This window comes from Danaus plexippus, chromosome 6, assembly GCF_018135715.1.
Source record: "Danaus plexippus chromosome 6, MEX_DaPlex, whole genome shotgun sequence".
Lineage (NCBI taxonomy): Eukaryota > Metazoa > Arthropoda > Insecta > Lepidoptera > Nymphalidae > Danaus > Danaus plexippus.
In genome coordinates, this window is record NC_083540.1 from 4,251,148 (window position 1) to 4,261,400 (window position 10,253).

A 10,253-nucleotide genomic window follows, 5' to 3' on the forward strand; every position below is an offset into this window, starting at 1 on the left:
GTTTGGACAGACAGACAATTTTATAAATTCACTCATTAGTGTAATTATGTAGATTTGGATTGCACTATAAATTTCCACATTAAAAATAGCGTGAATCATCTTGAAGTTAAAGTAATTCTTTTTGAATTACGAATTATTCATTGACCTTTTCTTTCATTGTATACTTTACAATAATGTGGTATATAGAGAACTAAGTTGATAGCCGCCGCAGATGAGCGCTGCTATTCATTTCAAAGCAGGAAATAAACAAGAGAGTTTTATGTTGCCTGGAACAAAGTTAAGAGAAACTAGTATTTGGTAATAAACTCATTTGTTTGTACAGCTAACAGTGGCAAATATAGGTGACGGACGGGTAGACATTTGCCGGCCATAAATTTCGTGGAGTACAAATTAAATTAGGTAATACACAAGCGTGACGAGCGTCAAGCGGCTAGGGAGCCTCAGATGACACGGAATGGGAGTGTCCAGTACCAAACCACTTACTTTTTATTATCATCAAATCAATAATTTTAATTTAATTGTCCTGATCAATTATTCAAATTTACATTATACGAAACATATAAATCTCAAGAAATAAAATATCATATATAAATCGTTTGCAGTTTATTAAGATTGAGATATAATAATTAACAATAAGTCATTAGGTTATACAGAATAACAATGGTATCGAAATATCAATACAATTCAATACGTACTTTATTTACTTGAATAGGGAAGAGAACGTGTAGAAGCAATTGGCATTGGCATCGGCAATTAATTAATAAACTTGTCGGGTAATAAACAAAAGAGGGTGTGTCCGTCGCAGGCTGGCATCAAGGTGTCAGTTGCACCATGGGCCGCAGATTTGTGGTCAGCTCACAAGGACTCAAGCCCAACGCCTGCCTGTCCGGCCCTATTAATGAGCTTTCAATGATTAATAATTTATCTTCTATAATTACAGCTACATTATAGGCTCGGATTTGTTTTTATCAAACTCCTGTTTCAGCTTTAATATATTAAAAATACATAAGTCTTAATTATTACAAAATTTAAATATAACTTGTCGTAGCCTAGTTACGTTTTGATATTTTTGATCAAAGAGTACCTCAACTTTGTCGTAACGTCTTAATTATTATTATTTAATCTGAACCAAAACCTTTTACGCCTAATGATTTTAATATAGACGATATGAAATATCTTTCTTTGAACAAAAACTCAATTAAATCTCTTCACTAAAAAATACCACAGCAGTGGAGATGGAAAATAAAACTGCCACAAATACAAACCAAATAAGAAGAATGCAAGCAATTTTAATGTAGAGCGGTAGAGCGACGTGACCTCCGACCGCGGGGTATAATGTAGCTAACAACGTAAATTCAGAAAATCGGCGAACTGACTTAGTCTTTACACGTTTTAAACGTTCTTTACACGTTCTTGAGAGATAATAATATATAGAGAACACTTAGCGGACTACATCCACTTTGTAAGATGTTATAAAAAAAGAAATCGTTATACATTTAACTTGAATGTTTTGTTGATAAAAAAAAATATGATGGTATATATGATATTTTATTCAATGCCACATGCAATACTGTTCATAGAATATATCAAAACAACATATTTCACTACCCTATCGCAAACAATGGTCGGAAGTTCCCGAATATAAATGATCGGAAAACCATGTTGCTTATCGAATAAAGGAAAGCTTGTGTATGAATACAGACATAACAGGCATGTGACAATTTATATTTATTATGTAACAACAAGATGTTACTTTTGTTTCTTTCCCGGTTCATATAAAAACTCCTCGGAACTTACTACTTTAACAATTCCTAAGAAAAACGATTATAAATTCCAAGAGCCGTTAGATATACAATAATCTGTATCGGAGCTTGCGAATATCTATTGATAATTTTTCAAACAAATATACTGTATCATTTTTATTTAAATATAATCCGCTGAAGATTTATGTAATAGATAAGAATATGCAGCGATAAGTTTTTGTGTCCATACCAAGGACTGATTTTTATTGATATTAAAATATGAATACATATATGAATGAAATAACTTTAATTACAACTATAATCTCTAAGATTTATCTTTGTAGGTGAAATGATAATATCAAACGACAAGTATGAGATGAGCGAGATAAACAGTTCAGCTTATAGTGTTCAGATGAGGCTTGTTATACGGAATATACAGCGTAACGACCTTGGTGGATACAAGTGTATATCGAAAAACTCCATTGGGGACGCCGAGGGCAATATTAGATTATATGGTAAGTTATTACAACATTATATCGGGAGAGTATTACAATCTTCAATTCTTTATTTGATTTAAAGTAAATGAAATAACAAGTCCTATAAAACCATATTTTTTGCACCTTTTATCACACTTGAAAACTCTAGCTTGCGTCGGAACGTTATTTCTATTACATATAATTTCTATTAATGTAACATAAGACTTATTTTAAACATATATTTCTATTAAACTTAGAAATTCATTAAGTAGTTCAAGAAACTTCATAATTGCTGCAAAAAGTTTACATCAATATCGAGTTTTCTTCCTGTTGAAACAATTTATCTTTTTTATTATTTATAAGTAAAAATTATTACTTACAAAAATATTACAAATTGTTTTTGGGAAATCATTAGAATGGAATTGCCATATCGAAAGACGCGTCTTGATGATGAAAGGGATTCAGAGCTAGGAAGAAACAAATGACGTCAGGTCCAGCCTCCAAGGATCACTCCGTGAGGGTGGTCGTCGTGAAGACGTCAGTTTCCTCGGTGAAAGCGGTCCATCTAAGGCATCATCGAGTGAATCCACCTCCTACATAATGTTTTTAGTATCGGTATACCTGATATGTAAACTCCTGATTACTACTCGTATATTTCAAGTATTATTGTTCTTCCAAGTTCTTATAACCATTGATGTTTTTATTTATGTCCTTGTTGTATATAATATTAGAGTTGAAGTTTGAATAACATATAGACCATTTCTTATAAACAAATAAAAAAAATTATGTCGCTATGAGTCTAAATATATTATGACCAACGTAATTGTGAATTGTGATTGTAAGTTAAATTGATAGTTGTTAAGCTAGCCCATAACCCGGCGTTATGTATATCATAATCTAGCTTAACATTTAATCTATGGAAGATGTTCTTGTACAACTTTCTATGAGTAATTTGTTTCCATACATTTAAATACATGTATTCTTAGAATTTTAGTTTGCTATACAGACGAAACCTTATATGTAAAAAGTTATTTAATAAGACTGTAAGCAAATTGTACAATTCTCATAACGTTATTGATGTATGTAAAAGTTGAGTATAAAATCTTTGCATAACTATAAGTATTGTATATTGCAAAACAAAAATATAATTAATTAATTGTTAAATAAAACATTGTTGAATTTATAAACCTACTAAGTCATATAATTTAAGTATGTTAAGCCAGTAGGTACGTTTGTAGAAAATATACACAAAAAACCAGTCATCGATGTCAATAATAAGCCATATTGATTAGAAATTGTGGATTTTATGTACGCTGCATGTATCTGCATATGATGTTATGAATGTATGCCTGCGAACCACTATAAACAAATAAATATAATATAACGTAAACATTGTTTTATTTGATTTTGTTTCAATTATTCCTTTTCAACATTTGCAGATAAAAAGTTCTATAGTAGAAATTATTTCAACTACACGCTATGAACTTAAAGTCAGTCTAATATCATACATATCAAAAAAATAAGACTGATTAAAAACTTAAAAAATAGAAAGGAAAATAATATAAAGATACGAAAACAAAATTCAATCGGTATAAGCATTTATACTTAGTGAAACTGTTATATTGAGAAAGAAATTACATTAATTATAGACCTTTAAAAGGCACTGACCCATTCTATGGAAAATCTTATGAAATTCAATTATAAAGCCTTCGTTAATTTATAACAGCACTTCGGCTTCTAATAATATAATCTTTTGAAGGAAATATAGTGTCGATAATATTAATTTATAACCAAAAAAATTACATTTCTAAATTAAACTTAAAAAAGTAATATATAGTACACTGCTTTGAATATCACATAAACTAAAAACAAAAATAAATATTTAGAGTATAATATATAGAATAATATCAAAATTGTTGATATATACGTTAAACTTTTTTGCCGTGTCTTTACTTACATAAATACATAAGTATAAATGTTTTCATATGGACGTAACGTTAAGATGTACAAAAAATTAATTAGGATGATTGACGTTATAGTTGTTGGCTTTTTAATAGTTCCTAACTATGTACATTTTTGTAGATAGTAAAATCGCTTATATTTCTTACGATTTTAGATTCAATTAGACTGACAAATCCGAACACAAAATGATAAGTTTGATTTGATATGATGTAACGTATCAAAATTTCAGGTTTACAACAATTTTGTTTATTTAGATATGACACGGTAATTAATATTAAATTATGAATAGATCATTACCATCCGTCTATAGGCAAACTATTGCAGAATTGTTATGCAGATTGTAACCGGACGGCGTTAAGGGTATTCCCCGGATAACGTGCTTGTAAACAAATATACGTCAATAGCGATGTATGCGCTTTGAATATTATTACGCAAACTTGGTCTGTGAGTCTTCTGTGGATCAGAGTTGAGAATCAAGGACTGTTGTGCATATCAATGTGATTGTATTTACTTATATGATAAAGTCAATGTTCAAATTATTATTTAAATTTATTAAAGTTTTAAATGCTCCTGGTCGTGTGACGTCCTATATGTTTTATATTTATTATTGAATTTAAATTTTATATTGACTCATCAGTTATAACACTAATATTTGTAACAGTAACAAAGTACACAAATAAGTTCAACTGCTATGTAACACAACAACAAACAAGAGTACTTTTTAAAATTATAGTTACATTGATGAATAGAGTTTGTAAATCTCATATGTAATGACAAAGTTACCTTCGAACTAATTTACCCTAAGACAATTTCCTTTGAGTATTTGTATAGTACGTTGAACATAAGATACAAACTGTGGCAGTCAACTGCAACGCTCTGGGGACGATCGGAAATGTTCAAGCCTATATTGGATTACGGAACCTATTCCCAGCAATGATGACTTAATAATCTTACCGCGAGACATCTTTGACAGTTGTCTCATATAATACTACTGAACCATCTTTTATTGTTATTTCTGTCATTATATTATACAATTATACAATTTTATGATCTTACTTGTAAATAAAGATGGGATAAAGATGGGTTCTTTTAAACTTTGAATATCTAGAGTCTTACAAAGCCGGAAACTCATTCTTCAACTAGTTTTGTTTGAACTTGACTAATTGGTAAAATAAGTGGTTCTAAAGTTCTAAAAGCTTCATATTAAGATAGGTTTTAAAACATTATATTTTGATAATTCAAAATTTCAGACTAATTTACTCAAAAATTTAAAATTTGATAAGGTCGAAAGTCAAACTTGACCAATAAGGAAATTAATAGGGAACGATAAGAACATTTTTCTTGAAATCTTTTCAATTTTCACTTTTTGTGATGATTAGGACATATTCTTGAAGATCATTTAGAACTGTCGTACCTAAAACTTCGAGGTTTTACAGATAAACAAGTGCATTGGTGTTTAAAACGCCAAGTTTTTCAATTATATACATTAAGGCAGATTATAAATTGATAGTCCGAGGTATTTAACTAGCCTTCATGGCTAGTATATATACACTATGATCAAACCTTCTCTTCCACCAAAACTTGAGGTGCAATGGAATCAAGTTACGTAAGTCTCGATCCTGTAAAGGTTGTGTATCTTGCCGTCTAAGTTTAATCGGTTTAATTCTCTAAAATAAAGAAAACGTTCATCAAATACCAGGTTTGCACGCTGCCACTTTTATTTTTGATAGTTAGATGTAATATAAAAAAAGATATTCGTTAAGTTAACTTATTTTAAAAGAAAAACCCAAAAAAATCTGGCTAAACAAAGGTTTAGCCAGATGTTTTAATAATTTAATTTGCTTTAATGACAAAAATAAATCGCAACCATACTTTTAAAAATAAACTTTTCAATTCTTAGAAATTTTGATATACATATTTTATAGTTTGGCTATAATACATTCAAAATAGACAGCAATATTAATGCAACCAAAATTTTCAGAGTTGTTGTAAAATAATAAAACCACAGGTAATTTCGCTAATGCACGCGGTTACCCTGTCTGGATCATATATACGTTTCTGTAACCGAAGGTACCAATTAAGAGGGTCGCTTAGAGATATCACTATAAAGTGTTTAGTGATATTTTCAATTTGTAGACTAAATCATCATTTAGTCGAAGCATTAAACTGAATAAGTATTAATAAAAGCTAGTTAAATTAGATTTTTACAATAATACAAAAGTAAAAGTAATGTAAATGAAACTAGTATTATTCGGATTTACTACGCGGATTTTATTATTTAAAAACTACATAATCCCGACGTTTCGGTTACTTTGCAGCAACCGTGATCACGGGCAGACGAGACGAATAATACTAGTTTCATTTAAATGAATACTCGCGAAAATCTTAGATCTCATTAAAAGTAATGTATTGAAACTATTACACTATTTATTTTTCTATTCAAAATTTCCTTGTATTCGAATAATATAAGAAGTGGCCAAGTGTTGTAATTAAAGTTTTCAAAACTACGTTTTATCTTTAGTTAAATTTTACGAAAATAAACCAAAAGTAATTAAAAATATAAGTACATTTTTTTTGTCTTATGAAATGGGATGGACCCAGCTTCCAAGGATTTATCGACAGCTACAACTCCGTAAAACCTATAATCACATTAAAGTTTGATATTTAAATGAAAATTTGTAGAAAAAAATATCATCAATTGTTTACAATTTACGATACAAAATTCTTGTTTCTTCCACTCGATCACAGCTAGGTGTCATGTCAATGAAAACCATGAAATTATGATAAACATTATAACAGAGAGGATACATTTTTTTAATTATTTTTAGAATCCAAATTTACTTTTAGGAAGAAGTGGTTTATTGTATTCTTAAACAAAGTTATTCAGTTCACTTCACCTTTACATTGTGAATCTGGCCATTGTGAGTTCGGGCCCAGGTGCTGCCCTTATCCATTCACGAAAAATAACCCCATGAATGTCAAAAATACTTGCCTTATTTACCTCTTATTTTGTTATCATATTGTTACAAAAAAGACATTCTATATTGAGAATTGAGGAAAACATTTTTTATTGCGTACGTGTAATGAATTAAGTAATGTTAGTATTGTATGAAATATACAATAATAATATTATACTATTATTTTGATAATAAAAATGGGTTATATTTATAAGTAACCGTTATTATTTTACCTTGGCCCGTGGACTGAATGTTAAAGTATTATTAAAAATTCTATTTGGTTATTCTGACACATATATGTTACTTTCACATAAAGTTTTTTTTTTAATTAATTCATTAGTTTTTGTATCAAAATCAATGTATAAACCAATTTATAAATAACACCAATTTTATTTTAGATTTTAAATTAGTTTAAAATAAACTTATTATATATTATGTATATGTCGTCCATAGTAATCGAGGCTCCCATGTGCATGCATAAAAGCAGCTCATTTTAATGACTGATCAATTAGGTATATGATCCAACTTTAAAAGCATAATTACCAACGTCACATTCGATTGACCGCAGCACACTGCACGTAATTAACTAGATATTGTGTAAACAAGTTTATTACCTATGTCATTTTATCAATTTAGTATATATAAAAACTATAGATAACGTTGCTAATACATAAATATATTTATTGATTTAAATAAGGTAGCTAAACATGCGTCCAATTATTATTTTATAATATTATATTGAAAGATCGAAAGAGAAAAGTCCTTTAGGACTATATGAAATCCTTTTAAATCATCGCTTTTCATAATCTTTTTTTTAAATAAAAATAGATGAATGCTTCAGATTCATATTGAAATCACATTTGATGAAGTAGAATGTAAACATTGAATTGATTGATTGTATAACGGACATCATTATAAATAGAAACATGGTAGAGTTGTGTTTGAACATTTTAAAATATTACCGGCTAGATTACTCCTAAATAATATCGAACACCCTCACAAAATTTGTTGAAATAAATATTAATGAAAACACATTTTTACCTGTAGTTTAAAATATAAAGTAATGGTTGTTTGCGGTCAACCTCCATATTTCGAACAACATTGTTACTCTTTTGCTTCCACAACACAGAAACCTTTCAAAATATTAAAGTGTAATCAACAATAATAAAAAAAATCCAATCTGTTTAACTGATCTTATACAATTTATATAATTAATGTATTAGCTAGTGAGTGTCACTAGTGTGATAATAACAACGATAGAATAATGTGAAAAAAATTAGTTAATTATAAACTAATAAGAATCATAGAGTTCATTATTTTAATTTATTGACGATATACTGGTAGTACTGTTAACTAAAATATACTACAACATCCTACTCGGAGACTCAAGAATAGATGCTAGACAGTTAATAGCGAATGCAGTTCTTTTGTTAAATGTCCCGCGCCTGTACGCCGCGACGTGCGCGCTGCACTCATAGTATCACTTGAAAAAATCCATGCACTTAGCGCTGAAATAAGCGCGGCTTTCGACCGCATTCACTTTTAGCGTTGTAGTTTTTCTCCTTTTACACCCTCCACACCCATTCTCCGAGCAACCATTCCCCATCTCTCTCCGACAACGCATCAACGTGGCTCTATTTTGTTCGCTTAGGCGTTCGTGACACAAAGCAATATGTGAGTTAACTTCGCTGTAACGATTCTTGTTTGAGTTGCGATTTAATGCCTCCTTAAACTGAGATGGTTTACGGGTTAACCCGGCTGAAAAGGTTGAAAGTATCACATTTATTTACTTTTTGGATAGGTTCAATATAAACTTTAAGTCCTTTGAAGCCATTCGCGCCATTAAGCATCAAAATGAATAAACTTTTTCTAGGAATACACGAACATTAAGAGATCATTGGAATCGGCGGATTGTTTAAGATCACCAAATATGTTTATTGAATTATTTTTATTATTTTTTAAATTTCTTTACTTTGAAACTGTTGTGCTGAAATAGTACTTTAGAATAAAATATATATTAGTAGCATTATCTCCATAATAAACTCTAAGCGTACGAAAGTTTGTCAGCTCTTTTAAAAACAATTTAGAGAGAAAAGTGGTGAGATTACGAGCTAATCTATATAAACCAATGAAACAAGCATCAGTAAAGCCACAACTTGTCCAATTTACATGACGAAGGTGGCGATATCGCAAAAGAAAGTTCCCAACAACTTTTATCTGATATCCACCCACTGCGGCTGATGAGTTATACCAAACTTTACTTTCCTACTCGAAACGATGATCCAATTCATGGAGACAGAGCCAATAATACTCTGCGAAAACTTATAATTATATTCAAAATCCCGCTAAATACGTATTAATATACAATTTTCATCAAAGCGGCTCCAGAAAATGTTTTATTTATTTTCCTTTTTCCTAATTACGTTTCAATAACCCTTTTATTTCTATATTAATGTATTTATTCATATACAATTATAAACTTTTAAAACCTTAGTTGCAAGACTGATCCTATAAACAGATAAGATAAATAATAAACATGTTATAAAAAATTACGTCCATAATAAATATTGCACCCTTAAACCATACTTTCCTTAATATCAAGACACGTTAGCGTCTGTGAGTTTATAACTCACGAAGTGGCTTACCGTCGGCTAGGATTAGGCAATTCTACCAGCCGAAGTATTACACGAAGAGATTTAAACTGAATTAACCGTTCGATCGGAAAATTGGAAACCCACACAGATAATTACCTGACACTCACAGAAAAGGAAGTCGCTTAGAAAGGAGATTCAAATAAGAAGGCTGTCGAGCGGGTGGACCGCGCTGGCCTTTATCATGGTGAAGATATTGAAAGATCAAATATCTTCAATAGGATATTAAATTTAGATAAAACATAAAATTATTGTAATTATTTCATTACGGCTATTTTGCATTGACATTCATATCAGTCAATCAAGAATATACAAATCAAACATTAAATAATAATCTTAGCTCTCAGGAAAATATGCAAGATAAATATCGTTTTTATATATTATTGGTATTTTATTATTTTAATTACACTTTTTTCCTCCTTGTTTAAGGAATACATTTATCAATACAAAAATTCATTTTATATC

The 10,253-nt window shown here is 29.8% G+C and overlaps 1 pseudogene; it reads left to right on the forward strand.

The window, feature by feature from the left end:
* The window catches only part of LOC116779056 (lachesin-like), a 61,754-nt pseudogene extending 58,302 nt beyond the window's left edge, over positions 1 to 3,452 (forward strand).
* The last annotated feature ends 6,801 nt before the right edge of the window (positions 3,453 to 10,253 follow it).